Raw genomic sequence first — 13,826 nt, 5'->3', positions numbered from 1 at the left:
GTTAGGCCATTAGAGGTTGTTCCAGTTTTTGGAATCTAGGCAGCACATGACATGAATTTTAGACCTACAAGCTGGCACACAGGGACTGGTGAGGGACGATGGTGGCAGGGATCTTAGGCCAGTGGTCAAGTGTTTGTGGACTTCTCCCCAAAATGTGGCTGTTGAGTGTGGGAGCCAAGGCAGTAGAAGGAGCATGGGACTTTGGAGCTAGAGGGGTGAAGTTATTTCTGTATCAGTCACTAAGTTGCTGTGTGACTGCATGTTTTAGTTCACCTGCCCAGGCCACAGTTTCCTCATCTATAAAATGGAAATGCAGCATTTTCCTTGTATGTTTAAAGGATTAAGAGAGGCAGGTACCTCCTCCTTAAGTTGAGTTGTATTTTCTCAGTGATTTCTCGGAGGTTAACCACTGTATTAGGATTCCCCAGAGGACAGAACTGACAGGATATGAGTATGTAGGGAGATTTTGGTATAAGGAATTTGCTCATGTGATTATGGAGGCAGGTGAGTCCAGTATCCCCACTGTGTACTGGTATTCTGGGCACCCAGCAGGGCTGATGGTGGTTCAGAGGAGCCTGAGGATTCTCTGCAGGAGTCTCTCTTGCTTGGGACTCAGGGGGGGCAGTCTTTGTTCTTTTCAGGCCTCCAGTTCACTAGGGGAGGCCTACTGCTTTATAGAAGGCAGTCTGTTTAGTCAAAGTTCTCTGATTTAAATGTGAGTCTCACCCCAAAATACTTGCCAAGTTGACACACAAAGTTAACCACTAACTCAGGCCAACCCTGGGAACTGAGATGCATGCACGTGGCTTGGTGAGCTGACCAACAGTCTAGACTCTGAGCAGCAGTTGGTCTGGATCCCAAAGCCGTGGCTAATCTGGCCTCCCAGACATTTAGAGATAACTCCTCTCCATCCAGATTGCCTCATCTACAAAATGAGAATACATGATACTCTGAGAACCTCCAAAAGAGCAGTTTAGGAATATTGAAACAGCATTAAAAGCAGTCTCTTTCCTATAGAAGAAACAACCAAAAGTGCTTGTGAGTTAACTTGTAACAGGTCTTAAACAATCACAGTGATTTTAAAGTTGCAGACTGAGCCCTTGTGCCTGGCTTGAACGGGGATTCTGCCATTTGCTGTGTGACCAAGGATGATGTTGCTTAATCTTTCTGAGCTTTGCCTTTCTTGTCTAAAATGTAACAGAAAGACCCTCATTATGGATTTACATGGAAGAGTAGGGAACCTGGTGCAGGTGACCCCTGAATGAGCTTCTGACCTATCAGCCATTCTTGCCCCCTTTCTGACCTCCTTTGCCACTGAACATGACCCCCTCCTTTATGGGAGCACGTGCTGCAGGTGTTTGGATTAAAAAACAATGCTTTTGGGCCCCATCTCACATTGCTCCTCCTAGATGACCTTTGCTCTGCCAGAAGCTGTAAAATTAACTCCACAAAAGTCCTACTGGGTAATTGCATTCTTTGTCACTGAGAGATATCAACAGAACTCATTAAATGGGGAGATCCCAGCTTTGGGGCCATGTTGGGGCATGACAGGATTCACACTGTTCAAGGCAAGGAAAGACCTGCCTGTGGCAGGCAGGCAGGGTCCTGGAGCATCCTGAGGGATGGGAGATGAGCAGTCATGATGCCTGCAGGAGGCTAGCTCTGGGGATGCCCACTAGAGAAGGCCAAACCAGAACGGCCTCTGGAGGAGCCAACCTTAGGCAGGAGGTGGGAGCCTGTGACAGCTGCAGGAACTTGAAATGACAATTTGTTCACTTCTTCAGGTTGACAGGGCTCCAGTTTTAGCATCTCTGGTGATGGCTGAATGCTGAGTGAGGCTCTCATACTCACAGTTGCAAAAGGGTATGTGTGTGTGTGTGTGTAATATTTTTTAGTTTTAGATGGACACAGTATCTTTATTTTACATTTATGTGGTGCTGAGAATGGAACCCAGAGCCTCGTGCATGCTAGACAAGTGCTCTACTGCTGAGCCACAATCCCAGCCCCAAAAGGGTGTTTTAAATAGCCAGTGCTTAGGAAGTAACACAAAACATCATGTACCATGCTGGTGTGAAACGAAGTATGGGAGCCTCTGTCTTAATTTCCTAGAGCTGCCATAATGGATTTTTTTTTTCTTTTTTTTTTTTTGTAGCACTGGGGACTGACCCAGGGCTTTGCACATACATGCCCTACCACTGAGCTACATCCTAGTCCATGTAATTAATCTCAAGTGGCTTAACAAAAGCTCACTCTCTGGATTCTGTAGGTTATCAGCAGGGCTGTGCTCCTCTAGAGGCTCTAGGGGAAGACTCTTCTTGCCTCTTCCCACTTCTGGTGGCTCCTAGTCTTCCTTGGCCTGTGGCTACATTGCTCCAGCCTCTGCTTCTGTCTCCACATGATTTTTGCCCTCTTGTCTTCTCCCTTCTCTTAAAAGGACACTTGCCTTTAGTTTCAGGGTCCACTTTAATCCAGGCAATCTATTCTCAAGGTCCTTAACTAATTATGCATACAAAGACCCTATTTCCAAATAAGGCAACTCTCAGGTGAGTGGAAATTTGGAAGGCCAGAAGACAGACCTGTGGGAAAGGTTGTCTGGAAAGTAGGAGCCAGTGTCACATGGCTAAACCCAAACCAGGAAAAAAGTACTTAATTGCTACAATGCAACAAGTCCTCTGAGCTGTCCCCAGCTGGCTGGGCAAGGCCCTCCAAGTTCCCGGTGCCTTGGCTAGTGCTGGTTGGAAGAGACGGTGATAGCCCTCAGAGAGACTGGTGAAGTCAGCTAATTGCCACCTGTACTAGCTTGCTGGAACCTCAGCAGGTCCTGGGGGCGTGAGGAAACTGAAGCAGAGAGTGCTTAAGAAGCATGTTCAGTTTCTTAAAGTTATAGCTAGAACCTAGCTGTGAGTCCCTGGCTCTGAAGCCTGCTCTTACATACTGTACTACCAGAATGCATCATCATACAGGGAATGAGACCACATAGCCAGCCTGAACCTGAGTGTACCTGCATGAAGGAAAACCCCCAGGCCATCAAGGGAAGCCAGTCCAAATCCTTGCCACATCCATCCTGTTTTCCCTTCAGTAGTCAGAGAGAGGTGGGACTGGGTCGCCTAACCCCCAGGGGGCGCTCGAGACACAGCCTGTGAGAAGATCCGGATGAAGACCAGAAGCTAAGTGGGTGTGAGCTGGGTGTCTGGAGAAAAGGCTCTCCCCCTTGACTGGCTCCAGCCCATGCAGCTGGTGGTCCCAAAGGACAGTGTTGGAGAATGGGCATAGGGTAGAGGGAGGTGGGCCTATTTTTAAAAGTGGCCAACTTGAGAGGGCACATTTAAACTGAGACTTGACTATGAGGAGAGATGAAGGTGGGCATTTCAGGCAGGAGAAACAACCGGAAACCCTGAGGTGGGAAGGCCTGGCCTGTCTGGGGAATGGACAGGCATACACCTGTGTGCCTAGAGCTGGGGAGCCTGGGGAGCCAGCAGGCAGGTGATGTGTGATAAGGACGGAAGAGGGTGGGGACCGGGAAGGAAGCCTGGCGGTAATCATAGTGCAAAGGGAAGTCCACATCTTTGTTTTAGAAGGAGCTCTCTGGAGCCTGTGAGAACAAAGGCTTGTAGAGGGAACCCTGGTCAGGAGGCTACCCTTATGGTCCAGGCAGGGATGGACCTGGACCAGTGCCAGCTTGGGGGCAGAGGGATGGGCACATTTGAGGGGCATTTTTGATGATCAGGACAACAGAGTGTGGTTATTTTGCTAGTGATGTGAACTTCTAGAGCTCTTATTAGGAGAGCCTTAGAGTTTGAGGTTCAGGGCCAGAAGCAGCCAAGCCAATGGGACCAAGCATGTCTGCCCAGTCTCCCTGAAGAAGGGACGGGGGAAGGTGCATAGGTTCTCTGCCACCAACAAATCCTTTTTCTAATGCAGGAGTACTGTTCCATCTCTGTTGCTTTGTCTCACTTATCCTCTCTTGAATCCTCCCAGTGACCAGGAGCTCACCACCAGGTGGGAAGCCAGCTCCATTTCCACTCAGCCCTCAGCAAGCAGTTCCTCTCTGTAGGGAGTCAAATCCTGGCTCTCCCTGTGTGCTCTGAGCCACACCACAGGCTGCTCCCTCCTCTCAGTATTTAAGATAATGTCACTTTCCGTTTGGGACTTTCTTTTCCAGGATGCACACCCCTCAGGAAGAGGGGGACCTCCAAACACACAATCTGCCAAACCACTGCACTTCCCCAGTGGAAGAAACCACTTCAGTGGCAGAGAACACAACAGCTCCATGGAGCAGCCTGGCCTCAGCAACAGAACAGGGTCTGTCTGGTCTCAGCTCTGGCCCCTGAGTCACTGGCTATTTTTTCTTCTCAAGCCAGAGCTGTGGATTAATCGGGGGCTCCTGTTTCCTGGCTGATGAACAGATGGAAGAAATACAACCCTGCCGTCCAGAGGCCTGTGTAAGACACAGGGTCTGCTGGGCATGGACCCAAGCTCTGCCGGGTGGGGCCAGAAACCACCTCTGGTTCTCCCGAGTCCCAGGCTTGGCAGAGCCCTGGCCTCACCCTCTGCCTGTCTTCTGGTGCTCTTCTGCTCAGAAGCGGAGCTGTGCAGTCGGAGTCCTGTGTTCCAGAGTAACATGGGGCATTCATTCTGTGTGCTTAGCTGAATGGAAGGATTGGAAGTGGAGCGGGGTCACGGTGCCCCACCAGCCTTTGGATGGGAAGGCAGTTTCTCTGGGTGTGTTCTCAGTCTTGTTTCAGGGCTCAGGTCTTAGTGCTGAGGAATGGTTCAGTGGAGATTCTTGGGTGACCTGTGCAGAATCCAGAGTGTTCCATGGAGGACTTCAGCTATAGCTGGTAGTACAACAAGAGGAGACTGAGCTTGCCAACTCCTTGCCTGGCTTTGTCCGAGAAGTACTCTGGCTGCCATTGGCAGAAAGGGAGTAGTCTCAGGGCCCTGAGCACTGGACTGTCACTGAACAAGTGATGCCTGAGATGTCCCATGCCTCTGTGTGGCTTAGCTTTCTGGGGAGAGATCAGGGTAAGAATAGCCTTTCCTTCCTCGTGTTCCGTGAGGGTGAAGTGACATGGTACTCAGCTGTCTTAGTTGGCTTGCTTTCCTACTAGGATAGGGTGGTTGATTGATTACTTTCTTACTGTTCTGGAGGCTGGGAACTCCAAGGGGGAGTGTCCTCCCCTGGTGAGGGCCTGCTTGCTGCATCATGACATGGCACAGGGCATCATGTGGTGAGAAAGTGCACAAGAGAAAGATGGGAGCAGAAGGAGCCTGAGCTCCCCAGAGTTTACTGCGGACCCCTTCCCTGACCCTCCATGTGGAACACCTCTTAAAGGTCCCCTCCCAACACCATCATGATGGAGAGGACATTTCAGCCTGAGATTGGGAGGGAACATTCCAACCCAGCACCACCTGTCTCTGCAGTAAGTGCTTCTTACTGCTCCAAGCTAATCAGCACTTTGTTTTACTTCTAAAATTGAAAACATTGATAGGAAATCCAGGCATCATCTTGGTATCTCTCTCTCTCTCTCTCTCTCTCTTTTTTAAAAGAGAGAGAGAGAATTTTTTAATATTTATTTTTTAGTTTTCGGTGGACACAACATCTTTATTGTATTTTTTATGTGGTGCTGAGGACCGAACCCAGCGCCCCGTGCATGCCAGGCAAGCACGCTACCACTTGAGCCACATCCCCAGCCCCTCTTGGTATCTGTTTGAGCTGGCTGTTGACCTGCGGAGGGTGGAAGTCCTAGAGGCATCCTTAGGTGTCCCTGCCCTAGCTTGGGACTCCACAGGTCACCAGCCACAGTCTCCAGGGATGGCTTCAAGCCTTCCCCTCCCAGCCCCCCCCCCGCTGATGGATGCCATCCCCAAGGGCGTTTCTAGAGCATAAGGCACTCCCCTCCCAGCAGGGCATCACCACCAGCACCAGCCTGTGAACTTGGGCAGGGACTGGACCTCATTCTTCTTTATTGTGGTAACACGTATATGACAAAATCTGGCCATCTTAAACCATTTTAAGTATATAAACAATGGCATTCATGGTACGATGTTGTGGCACTGCCACTGTCCATCTCCAGATCTTCATCCTCATCCCCAATAGAAGCTCTGTGTCCATGAAGCTGTGGTTCCCTTCCGTCATGGGCATCCTCTCTCTCTGGGTCTTGATGAGTTTGCCTGTTCTAGATACTTCCTTTAAGTGGAATCGTATGTTATCAGTCCTTTATCTGCCTTGTTTCCCTCAACATGGAGGCTTGTATTGGCACCATTTCTCTGGACAAGTAACTGCCCTGTGTGGCTACACCACACTCTGTGTACTCATTCACGTTGATGGGCACTGGGTGGTATCCACTGGGGCTATTGTGAACAGTGTTGTACAAGTGTCTGTTTGAATTCCTGTTTTCAGTTCTGAAGGGTTTGCTGTGACAGTTGGCTTAGGGGTTGAATTATGTACCCCCCCCCCCAAAAAAAAAAATGATACATTGAGACCCCAGCCAGTACTTTAATCTGTAACATTATTTAGAAATAGGGTCTGTATAGAAGGGCTGAAGTAAAACAAGGCTCAGAGGGTGGACCCTAATGCAGTGTAACTACTATCTTTATAGAAAAGTGAAACCTGGACAGAGACAGTAGGCATAGAGGAAGGACAGGGTGAACGCAAGGAGATGGCCATCTACAACCAGGGAATACTTGTGTTCCCAGAAGCTGGGAGAGAGGCCCAAACTGACCCTTCCCCCATAGAAGGACCCAGGCTGCCAACAGCTTGATTGGGACTTTCAGCCTCCAGAGCTGTGAGATAAGGAGCCACCAGTTTGTGGTAGTTAGTTGTGGCAGACCTGAGAAGCCAGTACGTGCTGTGATTCTGTGTTGAGCCAAGCTGTTGTCCTCAGTGGCTGCACCACTTTCCATCCCTCCAGCAGCATCGGGGAACTCCAGCCTCTCAGCTGACTTGTAAACACTTCTGCTCTTTCTTTTTTCAAACCACGATGGTTTGCACAGTGGTACCTCACGGGGATCTTGGTTTGCATTTCCCTAAGGAGGATCTTTTCACGTGCACATTGCAACTTCTGGTGTGCTCATTAAATACATTTGGATTTATGAGTGAATGGGAATTTCGGCTCTGGAACTTCCCACCTGCGTTTGCTGTGTACACCAGTTCCTTGGGGACATCACAGAAGCCCCATCCAGTGGTTTCTCAGTGAGCTTAGAATTCCTTGTGCGGCCTTTGTGGTCGGCTCCCACAGTCCCTTCCACCTCATTTCTTACCATTTGCTTCTTGCTCACATTCAGAGTGGCCATCAATGTATTATCCAAACCAGGATGTCTTTGAGAGATATGCTGGGACAACAGGATCGCCTGGGGGACTGTCCTAGGCACACCAGCGTAGAGGTCACCCTGCTCCATTCCGTCAGCCTCGCTGGCCTCTTGTGTGCCCTGGGATGCCAACTCTGTCCCCACATGGGTCTTTGCACAGGCTGGTGCCCACACCTGGGTCCCTTTTCTCTTGCTTTCCTCCTGACGAGCTCTTCCTGGCCTTCCGCTCTCAGCTCAGTATCTCCCTCTCCATCAAGGATCTCTCCACTACTACGGGATCATTTTCTTCACAGCATTGATCACAACTTGCACTTATAAATTCATTTCCTTGCATGCCTTACTCTAGACTGTGTTTATTTTTTTATTTGAAAAGAAATAGAACCAACCTGTTGCACGATGCCCTGCAAAATCCAGACAGTGAATGGCTAGCTGCTGGATGAATGAGTTAGCTGTTAAGAAAAGCTCTGTGGTGCGACTGTGAAACGACAGGTGGGAAATAATAAAAACCTGGTGGAAGGCGTGCTTCTGTGAAGCGTGGACTCAGGTGCGTCGTCACACCACGCACCAAGTGCGTGCGTGTTTCTCAAATTGCCCTTTCGGAGTTTTGTTGGAATTGTTGTGAACCCAGCTGTTTCCTTCTAAAGCTGTTATGAAGGGGTGTTTGTACTTCCTTACTATAGCCACATACTGGTGCACCTACCCGTTCACCTTGGCTCCGCACCCGCCCACTACATTCCTGCATGCCCATTACCCACCATCCACCATTCCAGGAACAGGCACTCACTTTTGGCCCTGCCATCTGCCCACCCACCCTTGGACTACCACCAGCCTATCCAGGAAGTCACCATCCACCCACCAACCATCCTTCTCCTATGCGTGCATCTGCTGCTTGGTGTGGACCTGGGCCCCTGTGGAACTGAACAGTGTTGTGGGATCCGCAGTTTGCTCCGGGCAGTTCCCATTTGAGATGTCCTAAAATGAAGGTCGCGTGTGTTCAAAATGTGGCTCTGAGTGAGTCCACCACATCCTGCTGATGTAGGGATGCAAAAAGGCCCAGGCACAGGGGCGGGCGTGGCTATTCAGAGATCAGGTGCTTCAAATATCTGACCCAGAGATCTGTGCTTCAAATATCCTCCGCCAAGGGGAGAGCCGGCAGATGTCTGAAAGGGTGCTTGAAGCTGCCCACCCAACCTTGCTTCTCTTCTGGCCACCAGAGGATGAAATAGGAAGCATTTGGAGCGTGAGAGCTGGCCAGGACTTCCCAGCTGCTCTGGCCAGTGCCTCGTTTACAGAGGAGGAGACCTGAGCCTGGCCTGCTGACCTGAGCGTATTGCTGTTGCCAGCATCCAGCCCAAGACTCGGGGACCAACAGAGGGGACGTGAACTGCTGCCTTGTGAGCCTTCCCGTTCCTGGTACCACTCTTTCAGACCAGAGAGAGTGCCATGCCTCCTTGCCATTTGGCTGGAAGTAGGCAGGGTTGTGGCCTTTAGTCTGTAAGGCAGGGATGTGGACATCTTGGGAGTGAGTCCGTCAGTGCCTGCCAACCCTCCATGGTGCCCACACCACCCATCAGAGCCCATGGCATGTGAATGCCGTCTGTGGTTTCAGCTTCTGCCGCAGGCTGGCCTCAGCAAGCTTCCACTGGCTTCCATCTTATCCCTGGGTAACCTCTTCTGGAACAGTCTATGCTTAAATGGGTCCAGAGCTCTGGTCCAGGGAAAAGAGGTTTTCAAGAGTAAGACAGATGGTTTAAGGGCTACTAACAGAAAGTAGCCCTGGGTCCCTAGCAGCTCACTAGCACCTTCCAGGGTGTCCTGTAGAGACTTGTGCTTGCAGAGAGCTGGGGCTGTGCATGCTGTTCCTCTTCTTGCCTGAAAGACTCACTCTTTCCCAGTTCAAAAGTGCACCTCAAAAGAGAGATTACTTTATTGACTCCCTGGCAAGAGCATTTCCTGCCCCAGACCCCTGCCATGTCTCCCATATCCTGCTATGGATTTGGCCTTTCACAGGAGTATTTATTTAGTCCATTTAGAAAAATTGTACCTTTGGAGATAAAAAGGGGGGCAAAGAAAGGAAATAACAGTGGAAATACAAAAAACCAAAAGGCAGCACTAAAAGTCAATAAAATGGCTATTCGAAAGGTTTCTCCTTTTGTTTTCCTTGTAATGGATTGAGAAGCCCTCTTGGCAGTGCTAATGCTCAGTGGGAAAAGTGTTGTTCCAAGTGGGCCCTGTTTGCAACCATCTGCGGAAGGCTGCTGCTCTCCCAGGTACCTGGAGTTTCTGGTCCAGCCGCTACTGAGGGTCCCCTCTCTTTGTCTGCCCTTGGTGCCTCATTCTCCAGCCTGGGGGCAGAGGCAGAATCAATTGTTGGATGGTGAGACTGATGAATTTTCTTTTTTCCTTTTAAAATTCACTCTTCGGGGGGCTGGGGATATAGCGCAGTTGGTAGAGTGCTTGCCTTGTGTGCACAGGCCCTGGGTTCAATCCCTAGTACAAAAAAAAAATAAAATAAAATAAATAAATAAATAAATAAAATTGCTCTCCCAGGTTAAAGGAACAAGAGGTTCCCTCCAGCTTGCTGAACTCAGGGAGCTTTTAGAAGTCTGCAGGTAAATTCTAATTTAGGAGGAGCTGGAAAGTAGAGCTGAAACTGTAACGTGAGGAAAGCTAGTGTGGATCTCTTGACAAGTGGTAAATGATCAGGTAAATGTCAAATTGTGCCTCAAAAAAAGGTGCCCTGTAACAGAGCAGGGAGGAAGAGCATGAGAAGAAGATCACTGTTAAACAGGGATGAGAGATGGGAGGGAAAGGGAGAGAGAAGGGAAATTGCATGGAAATGGAAGGAGACCCTCATGGTTATACAAAATTACATACAAGAGGAAGTGAGGGGAAAGGGAAAAAAATGAGAGAGAAATTAATTACAGTAGATGGGGTAGAGAGAGAAGATGGGAGGGGAGGGGAGGGGAGGGGGATAGTAGAGGATAGGAAGGGCAGCAGAATACAACAGACACTAGTATGGCAGTATGTAAAAACGTGGATGTGTAACCGATGTGATTCTGCAATCTGTATAAGGGGTAAAAATGGGAGTTCATAACCCACTTGAATCAAATGTATGAACTATGTCAAGAGCTTTGTAATGTTTTGAACAATTAATAAAAAAAATAGATACATAAAAAAAGGTGCCCTGCTACATTCCAAAGAGTTGAAGGATTTAAACATAAAAATAGGACTAGGAGTGTAGCTCAGTAGTACAGCACTTGACCAGCATGTGTGAGGCCCAGGATTTGACCCCCAGCACCATAAAAAAAACAAATGAAAACCAAACTTAACAAACCACTTCATATGTGTTGCCTCATAGTCACAAGGTGATCACACACTTCCAGCATCACAAATGTGTTTCAGGCATTTTTTAAAAGCTGCCAAATAAATTTCTGGAAGCCTTAGCAAGTCCATTAGCCAAAATCTACTTGTCAGAAAGACTAAAGAAATATAAATGCCTTTATCTGCCTCCAAACATGGATGGCTACCCTGAAACAAAATTGGAGGTGTGGCAGAAAGAATGAGAAGGAACAACAGGTACATGATTATTAGTGTCTGCTATACTTTGGAGCTAGAATGTCCCCACAGGCCCAAGTCTTAAAGGCCTAGTTCCCAGGGTGGTGCTATGGTGAGGTGGCCGCTTTGACGTAGGGCTTGCTGAGAGATTTTAGCTCACTGGGAGTGTGCACTCAAAGAAGATTGTGTGACCCAACCTCCTTCTTCCTGTCCCTCTGTCTTTTTTTGAGGTGAGCAGCTCTGCTGCACCATGCACCCCCTGCTCTGACATGCTGCTTTGCTGCAGGCCCAAAAGCAATGGGGCCAACACACTATGGACAGAAATGTTTGAAACTGAGCCAGAACAAACCTCTCTTTGTAAATCACCTCAGGTGTTTTGTTATAGTAATGGAAAGGTAACTGAGCCATTCTTCTAAGAAGTGAGGGGAAGAGGGAAACGAGGAACACCTGGGTTCTAGGCCCGAGCGCCTGGGGAGAGACAACATCTGCTGAGTTTGGGGAGACGTCGGGGTGAGGGATCTGAACTTTAAGCTCTGTTCAGTTGGAGTAGAGCAATCAAGGAGGCAGTGGAATAGCAGAACGAGAGCTCCAGCAGCACGTGAATGAGAATTTAAATTTATGGGCTGGTTGAAACCACCAGGCAGAGAAGAGAAGAAAGTCCAGAACAGAGGCCTGGGTCTGAAGGGGAGAAGATGGGAGACTGCACCATAGCACGCAGTGTCTCTGGGCTGGAAGCTCTCCAAGATGAAGGAGGTCGGTGCATGGCATGCCTGGAGAGGCCAGAAAACCGACCGTTGGCCAAGGATGGGCCACTTGTGAGCCTGGTAATGGCTTCCGAAGGCTGTCCAGTGGACTTCACATGCTGTTTAACCCCAGCCTTAATAGTAGATGACACGCCACATTTCTTTCTCTCTCTCCCTCTCTTTTTTTTTTTTTTTTTTTAACTGTGAAGACAATGCTGCCATAAATATCTTGTGCCTACTATTTTGCCAACATGCCAAAGTATTTTGGACAAGGCCTAGGAACTGTGGCATCGGAAGGTGCACAGATGTTAAGTTGTAATCCTGTTGTCACCAAACACCTACTAAACTGTGACAGGGATTTACAGTCCCACCAGCAGCACAGGTGAGGTCAGTTAAATAGAAAGTTAAGTCTTTGGTAATCTGGTAGTTGAAAAATATTATTGTTTTCCTTTGAATTTCTTGAATTCCTCCTGTCCCTGTTGGCTGTTTGCCCACTTTCTTTTCAGTTGTTCTATTCTCTTGTTGATTCATCAGCGCTCCTGTATATATGTGCTATAATTGTTTTCTTAGTATATGGATTATTTTGGGGGTTTGCACTTTCCCCCCACCCCAACTTTAAAGTCCGTATTTAGTACAAAACTAAATTTCTTGTTTTTTTTCCCTTTCTGCTTAGAAAGGCCTACATTGCCACCCCCATTATAAAAATATTCACTCCTTTTCTTCTAGGTTTTACAGTTTCTTTATAAGAGCCAATCACTGATGTATGTGGAATTCTTTAGGTGCAGGAGTGAGGCTGAAACCCAAGCTTCATTTTCCAAATGGTTAGCCAGCTGTTTCAACACCATTTCTTGAGCAATTTATTCCTCTAGTTAATTCAAGATGCCATCTCCATTATTTGCTACATTTCCATATATTGGGGAGTCTGTTTTTATATTCACTTGTTCCATGAACCATCTGTGAATTCCCCAACACTGTGGCAGTGCCGCTGTTTGAATCACTGCAGGTTTCTGTGCCTTTCTGCCAGCCACCGGGGAGGATCCATCTACCCTGGCTCGGGTGCTGGGATGTATTGAATGAGGAGCCCGGGGAGGGGGTCAATGCTAGCACTGCCCAGGACGATTTCTTTTTCCCTCTTTGGACCTTACTCTCACCTGGGCCAAAGTCGCCAGGCCTGTCTCTCCCAGGTTTGTCTCAGGCTTCTCTGACTCCTGCACAAGCCCAGTCACCTCTCACTGATGGGGCCTCAGGCACAGCCTGGTCAATGTGGTGGTGGGGTCACTGCACCTAGGGTTCTTGGGCTGGGAGAGGGGAGGATAAGGTTCCACAGAGGAAATGTGGGAATGTCACCAGAACAGAGGGGCAAGTCAGGGTGAGTGGGGCTGGTGGCCAGAACACAAGCTGTCTCCTGCACTTGAGCCACAAGCCGGCTTAAGACCCAGAGTGCCACATGTCACCTAATGTTTCTCTTCATTTCCTGAAATTCCCTGGCTAATATGTTGGTTCTTTTTTTTTTCTTTAAATATTTATTTTTTAGTTGTAGTTGGACACAATACCTTTATTTATTTTTATGTGGTGCTGAGGATCGAACCCAGGGCCTTGCATGTGCTAGACGAGTGCTCTACCGCCGAGCCACAACCCCAGCCCCTAATATGTTGATTCTTATGTTTGAATTTCAAAAATAATATTTTTAAGCTCTCCCCATCCTCCCAAAATAGGTTAAAGCTTTTATTAGATTGCACTGGACTTTAGGTGTCTCTGGGGAGAAGGGACACTCAGCACCCTGAGGTGTCCTAGGTGAGCCCAGGGGTGCTTCCCTTCCCTCCGGCTTTACTGGTTCCTCTCAGGAGCACTGAAGAGTCTTCATGAAGGTCCTGTGTATTCCTCAAGCTTATTCCTTGGGCGATTGATTGATTGATTGTGGTGCTGGTGGTTGAACCCAGCGCCTGGTGGATGCTAGGCAAGCACTCCAGCACTGAGTCACACCCCCAGACCCTTCCTTGGGCTTTAAAAAATTTAATAGGCTGTGTTTACTAGAGCAGTTTTAGGTTTACGGAATATTTGAGCAGAAAGCACAGAGTTCCCGTAACTCCTCGCCTGTCCCCTCCTGCCCAGTTTCCCTGTCAATGACCTCTTGCGTTGATGTGGTGCATTGGTTACAATCAAATCAACGTCAGCACATTATTCATTAGTGCCTAGTTTACACTAGGGTTCATT

Source organism: Marmota flaviventris, chromosome 8, assembly GCF_047511675.1.
Source record: "Marmota flaviventris isolate mMarFla1 chromosome 8, mMarFla1.hap1, whole genome shotgun sequence".
NCBI lineage: Eukaryota > Metazoa > Chordata > Mammalia > Rodentia > Sciuridae > Marmota > Marmota flaviventris.
This window is presented reverse-complemented; position numbering follows the sequence as displayed.